The following is a 16,384-nucleotide window of genomic DNA, read 5'->3' on the forward strand; positions in this document are numbered from 1 at the left end:
CAGCAATTATTCGTGTTGAAATGCGACTTCTCCCTGGCCCAGCCTAGTGTCTTTCTGCTTCATCGGACAGGGACGCCTCGGCAGCATTTTGCCTCCTGATGGCTGAACTTTTCACGGGCTCGGAGGCTGCGGGGGACTTCAGGGGCGATGCATGGCAGCGCCTCGGAGGAAGCAAAAGTTGCAGGTCCGGAGAATTTGTGTGGCTCTCGGGCAGCGGTTGTAAAATGTGGAGGGTGCAGCACAATTACCTGCGAGGCAGCTCCGTCAGCTGCTCCGTGGGGCCCTTCTCCTGGGCCCATCCCATTTGGTGGGTCCAGGGAAGGCACAGAAGGCAGGCCGGGCATTTCTGCAAGCAGCGCTCTTGCCATGGCCACTTTCCACCAGGGTTTCAGGGAGGCCACTGAAGCCAGAATTGAGGAGAGATGTGCCCAGACAGCTCCTGAGAGAAGGGACGAGATGGGTCCATGGAAACTCCTGTGTTAGGGACAAAAAAATCGCCTTTCCCTGAGGTTCTCTGAGTGATTTGGACACAGTCAGCTGTTTGAGGAAGGGTGGGGACACAATGTAGAGTCTTGAGCTCTAGTTAGTCAAAGAATATTTCACTAATATTATTTTTGTCTGATTGCTACTCACTTAGGATTTCTTATGGGGACATGGTTGGGCCTCATCTGGCTGTACTTAGAGCTAACACCTGGTTCTATGCTCAGGGATTTCGCCTTGTGTGGCTCAAAGACCATATGAGGTACCAGGAATTGAGCCAGGAATGACTGCATACAAGAAAAGTACTTTAACTCCATTCATTATGTATTCCTGGTCCTGTTACTCACTTCGTATGTACTTCCTTCCTACTGGACCCTTTGCTTTAATTAACATGGGATGAGCCTCCAGTCAGTACTGGCAGGGTGAAATTGTTACTATCTGTCTATAGAAAGAAGCCAGGCAGAGACAGTAATGAGAACAAGCTGGTAAATGCTAGTTAGAGACCCATTAGGATCTTGAGTACCACACCCTGGGCCTGCTTTCTCTAGGATAAGCAATGTTAGGCACACTTTCAAGTCCTATTAGCCCCAAATGGCAAAGCACTCCAGATAATGAGGGCTGAAAAGGAAACATGTTTCCACAGATAAGAATGTTCTACAAACTAAGGTATTAGCACAATGTAAAAAGCTCCATATTTGAGGCAGGAGCAATAGCACAGTGGGTCGGGCATTTGTCTTGCATGTGGTTGACCCAGGTTTGATCCCTGGAATATCATATGGTTCCCTGAGCCAGCCAGGAGTAATTTCTGAACACAGAGCAAGGAGAGTGAATCCTGATACCTGATGAGAATGGCCCAAAAATCAAAATATATTTTAAAAAGGTTCCCATATTGGCCAGAGCAATCAATAATATAGTAGGTAGTTGAATTGCAGGCACTCAACTCAAGTTTGATCCTTGGCGCCACCTATGGTCCCCTGAACCCACCAGAAGTGATCCTCAAGTACAGGAATAAGCACTGGCCCCCAAATAAAGCAAAATTTAAAAGTTCAAATGCCATCTAAGTTTCTCAAGGTTTGAGGTTTGAGAACCTCAAAGTTTCTCAAGGAACCGCCTACAATTGGAATCATTGAGCATTAGACAACAGAAGTGGTGATGCTCCCGCGATGTATCTCCAACCCCCAGTGTAAGAGTCTGAATCAGGGTCATGTATGAAATGATTCAAACCAGGCTGAGGGTAAAACACATGTAGTCTGGCAGTCTTCTACCTTGTATGGAGAGCCAGCTGCCTGCCAGAACTGTCATTTTTTATTGAGTGCAGAGACCACCCCTGGGTGGGGCAGTAAGAAAAAAACAACTCAGGTTATCCTGAGCCAATTCCACCTAGATTTACAAGTAAAAAAATCTCTGTTTTGGGAGGGGGTAATCCAAGTTGTAAACAAACATAGAAAGGAACCAGGGATGATCTTTGTTTTAGGTAAAGTAAGTTGTAACCTAACAGGTGATGATGGCTCTGATGGCAGTGGGCATCATCTCTCCTGACCACCACTCAGTAGATCAGACCTAGACCTAGCACCTACCTTATCTGGCCACCTCTTCAACTTCAAGTAGGTAAATCAAGCCTTGGAAACTTAACTGACTTAATCTCCATCATAGATTAATCACAGAGCTCTAAGTTGATCCTTAACTGAACTTAACTCCAGAGCCTGAATTGAAAATATGTATATAATTTGGGGGAAGAGTGTCATGAATGTGACTCAGAATATCTGCCTGAAATCAAATTCAATTCTACCACTATAACCAAGTGTGCACCACCTGTACACACACACATACACACACACACCCCACCACCACCACCACCACACACACACACACACACACACACACACACACACACACACACTGCAGCAATGGCAATAACAGCATCATATGGAGAGGAAATAAGTATGTAAGATTCAGAGGTAAGTCAATTCCTTTCCTTGGAGCTTCAATTCAGGGTAACCAGGATATGAGGGGGCAAGGCTTGACCCAGCGCCCAATAGCAACTGCCACTCACATCACAGCAAGTGAGCTTGTGACATGTCACCCCTGTCTCAGCCATACTGGCACAAAGCCCAACAACTACTCTTGTCTTCAAGCTGCTCCCCAAGCAGAAGAAGCTGCTAGCACTCCAACTAAGGCCAGGCTCCTCTGAGGCATGCCCCTAACCACCTACAAAAGTTTTCCTCCCAATGCCCACATCCCTTCCCCCTTCAGCTGCCCCAACATCTAAGGACTCAAGTAAATGGGAAACCATGAACTTGGCTCCCTGCTCATAAGATGCATCATGCTGACCTTCTCCAGATAAAAGCCTTGAACTTTGCTAAGGCATTTCTTTACAACCAGTTAGAATCTCCTTTGACAATTGGGGTTAATGTGGTGTCTCATTGGCATAAAATTCTGACATAAGACAAGGGGTGCATGTACCAATGCTTCAGGCTCTCTGCTCAGCTACTGGTACAGTGCACAGCACCATGAGGAGAGCATGCCAAATCCTGTCAGCCCTTGGCCTTTCCCTCCCAGGATAGGCTCATTCACCATAATCCATGTCTCCCTTTTAGGTGCAAATCCTCAAGACTGGCATCATCTCCCAGAGCCACTGCCAGTCATGACATGGTCCCCAGGGTGCGACATTAGCTGCACTGTGTGTCTCTGTCTGACATGGGTGAGAAAGGCAGTTTTCTACCTTCCCAAAGACTGCCCTGAGGCTCTTGCCCCAGCCTGATGTCCCCAATCCACTAATGATTTTTGAAAGAAGTCGAGGAACTGAAGCTGCAAAATAGCTGCTTTATCTCCACTGAGTTCTTCGGGGCTAGTTAACCATGTCACCCACATCAGGGGGAGCTGTTCTGGGGAGGCTGAAATAGTGACACAAAAGTTTTCAGGAGGATCTTGGCAAAGAAATTTCACCTTTTGGGTGCAGGAGCAGTAGAACAGCAGGTAGGGAATTTTCTATGCCCATGGCTGACATGGGTTTGACCCATCCCAGCATCCCATCTGGTCATCCTAGCCTGCCAGGAATGATTTCTGAGTACAGAGTCAGGAGTAACCCCTGAGAGCCACCATGTATGGCCCAAAAATCAGGGAAAAAACCTTTACTTTCTCTTACTCCTCATTACCTCAAACACTCTGAGCTAATGTCATTGGCAAGCAAAGAAACTGAGGCAGGGAAGGTTTTGAAAAACTTACTTGAAGCCAATAAGGTAGTAAATGGAAAAGGCAGAATTTGAATCCAAGCATTACCTGACCCCAATGCAGAGGGTAAAGCCCTCACCTTGAAATTCCCAAAATCTGACTGTATTTGGGCAAAGGCTTATTTGGGAGGAGCTGGTTATGGAAATGAGCACCCTTGAGAGAGGCCTGCACCCTGATTAACATCCTTGGAAAGAAAGGAAGTGAGGGCAAGAATAAGCCACTGGTTAGAGACCCAAAGGTGACCAGGTGAGGCATGTGAGGAGGAGGAGGAAGAGACTGTGTTCCAACTCAGAATATAGGCCCCAATATGTGTTGCTTGATCTGAGACTCCTAGCATATAGGAGCTTCAGAATACCAAGAAAATATAGCCTTGCATCTTAGATGGCTTCACTCCTAAGATTGGACTTCAGCAGTCCTATCAAACAAACACAACAGTTGTCTAGATTATATAGAATATACAGTTTTCTGGGTATATGTGTGCATGTGTGTATATACATATCCAAGTGTGTGTGTGTTTGTGTGTAAGCATGTATGAGCAGGTATGAGTGTGCTTGGCTGCATAAGTGTCTATGAGTTGGGCATGTAACATGTGTGGATGGGCATACATGTGTGGAGGTTTGTGTGGGTTCACATGTGCATGTGTTGGTACATGTGCATAGGTGTGAGTGTCTATGAACACATGAGTGAGTACATGAAGACATGCTATAATAGCCTAGTAGAAATTCTGTGTGACATTTCCACCCTATTTCCTCAGAAGCTGAAATGTCCACATAGCTGTGCTTTCTGAGTTTAGATTGATGTCTGAGGATAAACCAGCTATTTGGGAGGCTCCATCCCCAAGATTTCTGGCTAGGACTTATATGACCTTTGCTCAGGCACTTTGCAAAGCTGTTGTCCTGAGTTCTGCAGTGATGTGCCAGGCAAAATGGCCATTGCCAGCAGCTCTGTTCCTGGTCACAGGGAACTTACATGGAAGCACTAACTGCATCAGCATGCTGGGGTCAGGCCAGAGTGAGAGTCCACTCAGGCTCTCTGCCACATGAAGTGCACTCTCATCCTCTCCCCGATGAGGAAAGGAGTGTCTGGGTCTGCACATGCAGGAGGAGGGAGGCAGTGAGGGGATGAGTCCAGGGGCATATTTAGATCCAAGGTGACATGGTGGCCATGGGGCAAGCTCCGGGTCCTGGCGGGTTCTGCACCAGGCTGACAGGCTGGCAGACTGAGTGATGCTGACATCCCAGATACCGACACCCCTCTTCTTTCCCTTGACCCACAGACCCTGTGACCTCTCCCCATACAGCACAACACTCTTCCCCCCTTCTCCTTGTTCCTTTGAGATACAGAAGATGGAAGTGGCATAAACATCAACAAAGTTGTTTGTTAACCAGATGGCACTTAGGGACCCATCTCAGATGCGGTGACATCCAATGACAGGAAGAAGGGGAGCTATTTCTCTATGACCCTGAAGTTTTATGGTCTTTGGGGGGGCCTTGCTCTGACTCTTCTCTCTTTCTTTCTCTCTCTGCCTCTTTCTGTCAGTCTCCATTTCTCTGTATCCGTTAGTCTCTGCCTCTAGCTCTCTAACTTTCTCTGTCTCACTGTCTCTCTTGTCTTATATCTCTTTTTATCTTTCTCTCTGTCTCTCTGTGCTTTTGTCTCTCTTATCTCTGCCTTGCTGTCTCTTTCTGATTTTGTCTCTTTCTCTTTCTGTCTCTATTGCTGTTCCTCTCTGTATCTCTTTGCCTCTTTCTGTTTGTTTCTAATTCTCAGTAACTGTCTTTCTCTGCCTCTGTATTTTCTAGCTCTCTCTCGTGAGTGCATTGTCTCTCTCTGCTTTTATATGTCTCTCTGTCCCTTGCTTTGTCTTCATCTCTCTGCCTTTTTGTCTCTATCTCTCTCTGTCTCTGTTTCTCTGTTTTGTCTCTCTGTTTTTCTGTTTCTCTATCTCTATCGCTCTCTCTACCCTGCCACTCTGTTTCTCCTCCTCTTTCCTCTTTGGTCTGCTCTCACATTCCTGCCATTCCTGCCTTCCCTCTCCCACTCTGCCTTCCTTCTATCTTTTCCTTTCCTCCCTCTCCTTTCTTCATGCCTCTGAGCCATACATATGCTTTGTGCATGACCTGCAGCCCACCATGGATCTAAGGAAAGGCCCCACTCAGGTAGCCTTGTAGCCCCCCTCTGCTTTGTACCATTCTGGATCTGGGTCCCTGAGCACACCCCAATGCAAGGTTCAGTCTGCCTCCCCACAAGTGCCACAGAAACCACCTTAAGTGCAAGGACAGTAAAGCTTTCTTGAAGACAAAGAGAAGACATCAGAAAACAGAATCTTCAACATGCTGAAAGCTTGATTTCCAAAAGGAAGACATGGACATAGACATTGCTATGGAAGTTTGGGGTCACTGGCTTTGGCTTAGGAAACAGAACAGCAAAATATTAGTTCCAGAGTTCTGGGGGCCTCTTATCTCTTACTGTGTTTGTAAGATCACCTCTTTGAGAAGATCAGCAATAGTCCCAACATCATGAGGCTGATGATGGAACCAAGGGGACATGAAAAGATTAGCCCCTGATGAGCTGAGTGCTTAGCTGATTTCCACAATTGGCCCTTGACCATCAAAGAGGGATTGTGACCAAAGTTACACCTTCTTCCTTCTCCCATAACAAAGCCATCAGGCAGCCCAGCCTGGCTGCCTGCTCTCCCTGCTGCTTCGGGCACCTGATCACTTAGCATCCTCTCTTCTGCCACCCTTCATTCAAGGGTCTGAGTGCAAGAGAACCTGCTTTGTGCATGGCGGGTGGCATAGAGAAGGGGCCATGCCAGCCAATGGAAGAATCACTGCTGCTCTAGAGTGGCACATGGGCCCCTGAGCTCCAGGAAATGAACCATGAGCTGCCTGTGGACGACTCATGCTCCTGTATCAACTCTGGCTGCATTTGCTCTGCCATAATCACTAGTTCACTGCATTTAAGCTTTGCTTCTCGGCCTGTAAGTTCCTCTCTTTTCTTACGAGTACATAAATGACAGAGGATATATGTCCAAGGAGGGGTGTCTCAGACAAAGCTCATCTTGCTTTGTTTCTAACCCATGACCTTTGCTTGGAACAGGACCACAGGGGTATGGGGGTACAGGGAGGTGTCAATAGGGGCACACATTGCAGGGAACAGGCTGAGTTTAGGGAGGCATGCTGAAAAATACAATAGTAAGTCTATCCATGAAGTAAGACATGAACTGCTGTATTGTATCATTATCCTATAGCTGAACATGCATGAGCGTGTGTGAATGTATATGGTAGGGGTGTCCACGAAAAATCTGGCCTCTTGTGAAAGGCTTCTTCTGAATTTGCAATGATCGGGACCTAATTCAAAATTCACCCTGTGAAAAATGTGAGTTTTTTTCCAGCAACAAGTGGCACTTGCCCATGTTGCTTTTCTAGAGAAAAGACTCACACATGGGGGTAATTAGGGAGGCCCCCACTTCCTGCCCAACCTGGAGCACAACTCAGCTAAGTCCAGTGGAGCTAAAGGAAGAAGAAAGAACTTGTTCTTTAGAATCAGCTCCCATGGTCCCCTTCTGAGCTATGGCCTTAGTTTCCTCCTGAAATACTGAATGATCCATCCTCAGGGGATCTCTGTAGCATCAGTTAGCACATGTCTGAGATGCAGGGTACTGAGTTCTAATTTTTTAAAATCCTGGTTCCCCCTGATGATCTCTCCTCAGAATTCTCCCTGCAGCATCAGTAAGTACATATCCGGGATGCAACATACCAGCTTCTAGTTTCTTATATCCTGGTTCCTCCCCTACTGCTCCCCATCATCAGCAGAAATTAGGAGTTTGCAAGATTGTCTGAGTCATAATGAAAGTTCATGTGCCTCCCTACCAAATTTCTAAATGAAACTCTGCCATATTTGTGGACTCTGGAATTGTCTCCCTGGAAAGAACATGCTTTCCCCATTAGGTCTGTATGTGTCCAAGTCAGCTGGTCTGAGAAAGCAGATGACAAAGAAAAGCCTGATATTTTTTTCATTTTTGTTTCTCAAAAAAAATGCCCCCCAAAATAGCACTATTAAAAGTTCCCTGAGCATTGATAGAAGAAGCCCCTATGAGAAACCACCAGTACACACACCAAATGTAGGAGTGCAATGTAGGCACCTGAAGAAATAACTCCAACTACAGCCTACTCCCTACACCCTCTCATGGCAGTATTCACACCTTTTCAGAGAACTGAGAATCCTTTACACCTTTCACACCCCCACTTATTAGAGGGATCACATCTGGTGGCACACAAGGATAACTCCTGACTCTGTGCTCAGAAATCATTCCTGGCAGGCTTCCAGAATGATATGGGATGCCAGGGATCGAACCACTTTGCCACTTACAAGGCAAATGCCCTCCCTGCTATGCTATCGCTACAGCCTGGCCTCTGACTTCTTAATCCTCCCATCTAATTTACACAGTAGTGGGATCACCCCTCAATATTCAGGGTGGCCATAGGGGGTGATTCAGAATCCAGGAAGTTCATAGCAAGGTTGAAAGGTTGACTACCCCCTACTCTGGCTAAAGTGTGTCTATCTTTCTCTTTATTTTTTTTCATTAAATATAAACTCTTTGGACCTAGATGAAAATCAAAGCTGCCTCTTTCTGAAAATAAGCCTGTCATCGCTTTTAATGAACTCTTTGGCTACAAAGATGAAACAGGCAGACAACAACAACAAAGAAGGTATTATTAACATAATTTTATGTAATTGGATAGAGGGCCAATATTTATTTTAATATCGTAGAGGAAATATCCCACAATGCAGGCCTGGGATTAATTCTTTATATCTCTGGACTGTACTTATCAAATAAAATTGTACTTATGGAAAAAGCACACACATAAATCTCACCCATTGTCAGCTGGCAACTCAGCAAGCGATCTTGTTTATATATTTTCTGCAGCCTGCCCTACTGGCTGCCAGGTCCAAAGTCTCTGTTATTTATTGCACCAACAAATGCCATTTCCTCCTTGGCATCTGAGTTTGGCATTCCAGGAGGTCCTAACTGTGCCCTTCTTCTCTTCATTCGGCAAACCAAGACCCCAGTGAGTGTGATCTGTGGTGGAAATCACCCACACCCACTAAGGTAAAAATCAGTTTTCCCTTGAGAAACATCAAACCAGATCCACCTGGGGTGGTCTCAAAAGGCTGCTAGAATGCAGAGAAAAGTCTCTGAATCTTCCTCCTTGAATGCTCCTGGTGTGCCCTGGGGCTTATTATGGGAGTACAGAAACTGAGACCAGTCTCACTAGCAAACCACTATGTTCTGGGGCCTCACTGTGGTGTTACCCCCCTTTGTATCTCTTCTGCTTTTCATGTAGCACCAGGCTAGGTCCAGAGTTGTGGATAGGCAACTGGCTCTTCTCCTCTTTCTTATTCTCTGCTGCCCAGATGAAGGAAGGAAGGAAGGAAGGAAGGAAGGAAGGAAGGAAGGAAGGAAGGAAGGAAGGAAGGAAGGAAGGAAGGAAGGAAGGAAGGAAGGAAGGAAGGAAGGAAGGAAGGAAGGAAGGAAGGAAGGAAGGAAGGGAGGGAGGGAGGGAGGAAGGAGGGAGGGAAGGAAAGTAAAGAAGGGAGGGAAGAAAAGAAGGGAGGGAAGAAAGGAAAAGAGAGGGAGGGAGGGATGGAGGGGAGAGGAGGGAAGGAGTGAGGAGGGAGGAGGGAGGAGGGAGAAAGGAAGGGAGGGAATGGAGGGAGAAAACGGAGGGAGGGAATGGAAGGAGAGAATAAAGGGAGGAAATGGAGGGAGGGAATGGAGAGAGGAAATGGAGGGAGGGAGAATAAGGGAGGGAGAAGGGAGGGAGGAAGGGAAGGTTAAAGGATGAAGGAGAGAAGAGGAAGGGAAGAGAGAAGATAAAGAAAGGAATGAAGGAATTATGAAGAAGAAATGAAAAGATATACTCAATACAACTTTCTCTGGTGAACATAAAAATTAAAAGAAAAGATATGAACCTTAAAATATGATTAGGAAGGAAGGTGAATCTGCTCTCTGTTCCCCATTTCTTCCATAATTGGTGGTATTATTCCACTGGCCTAGAACATGGAGAAACTGCAATGCAAAGAATTTCTGAAGATTCTACCACACATTATTCTGCAGGTCTGTGCAAAACATAGTCATAGTGATTCGGTGTTTCTTAATCACCACCACATTATGTATAACTACACTTATAGTTACATATATGTATATGTAAAGACATATTGTACATATGGGCAAATGCCATTTTCTTTCTGGAGTTAGAATACCACGAACTGGGAGGGAACCCAGAGCAGTAGCACAGTGGGGAGGGAGGTACCTTCCTTGCATGTGCCTGATCTAAATGCAGTTCCTGGCATCCCATATGGTCCCCAAGCCTGCAAGGAGTGATTTCTGAGTGCAAAACCAGGAGTAACCCCAGAGCACAGCTGGAAATGGCCCAAAATTTTCCCACAAAAAAAAGAGTCCCTTGGTGGGGAGATAGAGGGGAATGTATTGCCCTCAGAAAATGCACAGGCAGTATATATAGGTTGACAAATCAAGCAAAATTGAAATGACCTAGTTTCTAGTCATAAAGACATTTAATAACAACCGAAACCATTTTCCAAGAGCAACTAATCTGCACTGGTCCAACTAAACACAATGGAATGCAGCTCTGGTGCATTAGAGCTCATCTTAGGGAGCCTGGAAACACACACTGTGGTGATTATGTCACTTCCTTATGTATAGGAAAATGGTGCCTCTAAATCTTGCAGACTCTTACATGGGTGAGATGCAACTCCCTAACTTCTGCCTTTAGTTCCAAGACCTCCCCTGAAAGTGCAGGTGCATTTCTTGGGCAGAGAGGCCCAGGGAAGCAGAGAGAATGTGCTGCCCAGCGTGATATTTTCACAAACAATTGACTTTGGAATTCAAGTTCTCCACCACATCAAGAACCATGCAGACACTAAATAGCTCATCAAGTGCAATCCCATCCAGAATTGCTTGTGTGAAGAAGAAATTTGCCAATGAAGCATGATGCTGAGTAACTTGGGATTGCATTGGTACAGAGCACCTAAGTATGTCACACTCAAGGGAATTCCTCTTCCTTTATATACCTCGATGAACCTCCTCAACAACAAGAGGAAATTCAGGACTCACTTCTCAGGACATGGCTTCATTTTCTTTCTTCCAGTTCTGGCTGAATTCTCACCAAATATCTCTGAAGCTAGTAATATTCTCTGAGTAACAGAATTCATGAACAGATTAAAGTGTGTTCTGAAAGAAAGGCTGGGGGGAATATGTGTGATGACTAAAATATTCCAAACAACAGGGCCAGAAAGATAGCACAAACAACAGGGCCAGAAAGATAGGGCATTTGCCTTGCTTGCAGACAACCTGGATTTGAGTCTCAGCATCCGGGGCACTGCCAGGAATGACCCCTGTGTGTAGAGCTAGGAGTAATGCCTGAACACTGCCAGGTGTGACCAAAAATTTCAAATAAAAGTTTGGGACAAAAGCATTGGGCAAAATTTTGGGCAACATTTTCCTCAGCCTGTTTAATGTAGTCAAAAGTTCTTAAATACGATCTGACCCAGCAGAGGTAGTGAGTGAGACATACTTGGGATCAAGTTCATAGGTCACTTTTGCAAGATTTTGGTGGTAATCATGATGAAACTTGATGAAAGAGTTGCCATACGCGTGCAGGTCAATTGAAGATTATATAAGTACCATAAAACAGGAAGTGCCATATAAAGTCTGAAGTAATAGAATCTTCAAGGAGTAGGGCTAGGGCAGTAATATTGCAAAATCTTCCTCCAATCGGGGCTGGCTGGTTTCCAGAGAGCTGGGAACTACCTTGGACCTTGCTCTTTTGCTCCTTTGACTCATACAAATGTTGCTATCAGTGAACCAGTTCAGTGGCCAATAGAACTGTAAGTTCTTGAGCAAGTGAAATGAAATCTTGGTTGCTTTCAACTCTCCCCTTTTGAAAGCAGGGTGAAAGGAATGTGCTCTCTCAAACTCAGTGTGTTCTGACCTCCACAAAGAGGGAACAAAGACAACAACTCCCTTTTATGGGTCATTGACCTAGACTAATCTTCATGGGCATGGAATGGGGCAAAGGGAGGGCTTTGTTATTTGTGGAAACCAGCAGAATCAAGGTGGGATAAATGCTTGCTCAAAGAGGATGAAGGATTTGTTAAGAGGCCAACAGCAGAATATTAAACCAATTCTGAGCACAGAAACTTAGACAGCCCATTGGCTTCAGGAGTAGGGTGCTGATTCCATCAAGAATCAGGAACAGGTTGATGCTAAGAGTCTCTCGAAATAAAGTGCAGAGAGAGAGATGTTCATAAACCATCTTCGTGACCAGTTTATCTTGGGAGTTAGGGTGGGAGAGATGGAAGGACCTCCAAAATGACATTGTTTTCTCTGACTGACTATGAAAACTAAAGCCAATCTCCAGGTGAGCAACCTCTCAACCTGTGGTGCTCTTTTATTTTGGAGGTTATAATGATAAAAGGAGTGAGGCATAAAAGGCAATTGGTTTGACCCAAGGTATCATGGAAGTTTGACAGAAATGGTTGGACAATCTATCCAATAGAGCAGTAAATCAGCTGGAATGAAATTTTGACTTACTATGGCAGATTGGTGGCAGAGAATATTGTTGCAAAAGAGGGCAAACACAAAATCCGAGAAAACTAGAATATATAAGGACCACCCCCCTCCCTGAGTTAAGTTCTACCCTCAGCTTGGGCATAGAACAATGGAACTATCCCAGAGTCATAGTGAAGAGAAAAACCATCACAGGAAAACAAAAAAAACATAAAGGAAGAAAAGTATTTCTAAGTGATAAACGCAAAAGTTTAATTTTTTACCATGAATTGGGGAAAGTCAGCCTTCTTATTTTTGATCTTTCTAGCTAACACATTTCAAGGTTAAAACATGAAAACTTTTGCCAATTTATATCATTTTGTATTTTTGTTATGCTGTTGTTATTACAAAATGCATGGCCAACTTCACTGAACAAAAATGGTCATTATAAATAGGACCTAATAACTATCTCTACAACTTTCTCATCCAAACAAACATAATGTATGCGGACATTTCAACAGGCATGGATACATCAAATATTAAGAAAAAATACAAAAATAAAAAACCATACCAGATAGAATTCTAAGAGTAAATAATATTAAAATAATAGGCAAAAAAAATAAAAAAAGATGGGGCATCAAAATATTTGAGTCCAAGCAATCCTTCTTCTGTAGGGGCCAGGTGCTAATGGTAATATTTTCCAGTTTTCTTCACTAATTCCTTCAGTTTGGCTCTAAACTCAGATGTGCTGACTTATTGCTGTCTTTTCTCCCAAGAGAGACATTTAACTAAAGGTATCGTCCATCCAATTTCAAGCAGACAGAAGAATATGATGGGCTCTGCATTCATTTGAGAATAACATCTCACCCTCGATATTTAAAGAGGTTGGGGGTGGAGGTTGTACTGCAGGAACTTTTTATTCCCCCCCAAAAAATGTATACTTTGACACTTCACCAAATTAACAAACATTAATTGCACATAAAAGCCACTTTGCTGAATTGCAATGAGCCATTTAACCCTGTGGGCCAATCCACCCAAGAGCTTTTGGTGTAGAAGCAGAGTTGGCATTTCTCAAACATTAAGACACTCAGCGGCCGACACTCTTAGCTCCTTCGAGGTCAGAGAAAGCTCTGTTGCAGAAAAAGAACGTGAGTCCAAATTAGCAATTTGGCAGCATTCTTCAACAAGAAAAATGTAACCTCAGGACTTTCCCAGCGCTCCTTCTGCCTGCCAGGACTTGTCGATGGGCTGAAGTCTAGATGGTACCCAGGGCAAAGGAGGTGCTCACTGCACCAGCTCCTTTCCTTTATATATAGATTTAAAAAAAAATAAGAAACTGAAGTTTGGGGGGTGGATAGGAGCATGTTTCTCTCTACTGCTCGATAATTTTTCTCTTAGATTCAGGCTGTATGATTCTGTCATTTCATTCTTCTGGCCAGCAATTTTTTACCACAGACATCATCTCTCCATGCTGTCTTCTTCCAGATGCCACTGATCGGAGAAATTCCTCTTGACACCTCTCCCATGTTCCTAAGAATGGGATGTGGGTTACCATTCAAGCCCAACTGTCCTTGCTTTACCTTCTGTGTCAATGGGCTAGCTTTTTATACCAGGAGGGAGCCAATGGGCCGGGTCTTTCTTCTTCATCTATTTCTAGAGTCATAACCACATTAGTAGCCTCACCAATGTGAAAGGAAGCATCAGAGAGGTGGGGATATGAGTTTTTGTTTTACTTTAGCTAAAAATATCTCCCGAGACACACACACACAGCTCTCCAAAGAATGCAGGTTAGGCCACTAGAGTATGCTTACAGACACAATGAATGTCATCAGATATATGTGATTATAAGGATTATAAATTTATTTCTGCTAGAGAGAAGAGCTCAAGCTACCCCCACAGACTCTAGGAACTAGGAATAAAACTTGTCAAAGAGTAGTTATTTCCCCCCAACCCCGGTAACCTAATGGCTTCTTCAGAAAAAGGCAACAATAATGGAGAATCTGCCTTGTGGAACATGCTACCTTGATTGCATTTACTCTTGTTCAGTCTCTGGTTGGATGTAGTCCAGACATGGGAGTTGGGGGTTGTCATACCTTGCATGGTTGTGCCAACTTCCACCGCAATGTCTAATAAGTTTGATTATATGTGTTTTGCACCTATTATTCTTCCCAGGGAGCTGCATAACTATAATATTAAATCTAGATAATTCCTATGTCAGCATTAAAACAACACTAAAAAATGTGGGGGGGGGTTGGCCACTGCCAGGAGTGTCAGGACACTCCTGACACTGCACTCCTGGTGGTACTCAGGAGACTATATAGGTACTCGGGGTCAAAATCAGATTTCCTATATGTAAGACTGTCTTATCGTTCTACTCCCCAGATTTTTTTTATTCTACTTGACATCTTAGTTTTTTTCCACCTATTTTCTGGTAGCAGCCTCTGATATATCTGCATCACATCATGCATACACACACACACACACACACACACACACACACACACACAAGCTTGTGCATGCCCATGCATGTAGAATAATAGTCATTTTGGAGGGATAATTGCTAATCCTAGAATAGGATGCTATAAATCATTGAGAAATGGGGGTGAGGGTGGAGTGGCAAACAGTTAATGCCTGGGAACCCAAGTAAAAATAAACATTAAATGCATCCAAGAGAGCCAGTAATGGTCTCATTGTATCTAGACCCAGGAATGAAACAGTCATGTAGCTCTGTGGGGAAAATAAGAGGCTCAATTATCAAGTAAAACTATTAGAATGAGACAGAGAAAGGATCAAATATGGAAGAGTGAGGACTCCGCTGTCCAGGTACTCGTGGCAGGTATAAGTCCTCTTTTAAATAAACCAAGGCCACATACCAACCTGGTGAGAAACTCTAAAATGTGCTTACAGAATTGGTATCTTACTGACAATTACTCTCAGGGAGAACTAGGATGAAAATGTAAGTAGAATAAGGAACATTTTCATGAACATGTAAGATTGATGAAAGAGATACAATACCTCGCTCACAGAGAACACTCACTTTAATGCTCTTCCTAGCTACACGAATCGATCCCCCTCCATAAAGTTACCAGCACACAAGCTCTCTGAGCACCAGAATTTAATCAAAAAGAAATCAGATTAGAAATGGAGAGCAAGAGATGAAAACAAAGTGTGCAATGAGTTTGAATAAGTATACCTTTAAATAACTCATGAGGTAAAGAAATATCAAGATGAAAATTCACACCCAGACTTATTAGAAGATAGGGATTGTATAATATATAAGATGCCAATATGTGATAAATAAATCTATGAGATGTGTTCATTGCTGCGGTCAGAAACTCATTTAGAGATGAAATGTGTTCTACATATGTGCATATATAAGACATGTTTAAATAATAGTTACATATAAAAGTTGCACCTTTGATAGTTTATATTCCATTATCTGTGTCAGCTATATGTATATCTGGAAGTGCAGGTTATTTTTTTCACTTACGTCAAAATTAAATGGCAAATATAAGCAATGTTAAATGATAAATTAAAAAAGAGATGATGTACAAAAACTCATCAAAATATTGAGGACTTGATGCTTTAGTTTGGCCAGGAAGAAATTAAGAAGGGCTCTGCAGGGTCCATCAATGAACACAAAACCACAGTATATTCAAATATGCATAAGAAACCAGGCAGAATTTATGAAAGAAAACACAATTGGATACTCTACTAACTTGAAAAATCACACAGAAATGCTAAAACATTTCCTTGGAGACTTTTGAAGCTGGTCCATTTGCCTAGATCGATAACTAACCAGGGAGAAGTGAAAATTTATTTGAAGGATTTTTTTCAAAGGTTCATATGATCACTTAGGTAAAATGGCTTTGTGTCCAGAAGAATTAATACCTATGTAATTTCAAGGTTTAACTAATTTTTTCAGAATATACTCCTACTGAGACATAAAAATGATAAATACCCTCCCCTTTGTGTTAGATCCTAGAACTGCTCCCAGTGAGAAACTATACAATTCACCTTCATTTCCAAGTAGAGATGTAAAAAAATTCTAAATAGTGCCTTATCAAACTAAACTCAGGCCTATCTTCAAATAATACC

The sequence above is a fragment of the Suncus etruscus genome, chromosome 14, assembly GCF_024139225.1.
Source record: "Suncus etruscus isolate mSunEtr1 chromosome 14, mSunEtr1.pri.cur, whole genome shotgun sequence".
Taxonomy (NCBI): domain Eukaryota; kingdom Metazoa; phylum Chordata; class Mammalia; order Eulipotyphla; family Soricidae; genus Suncus; species Suncus etruscus.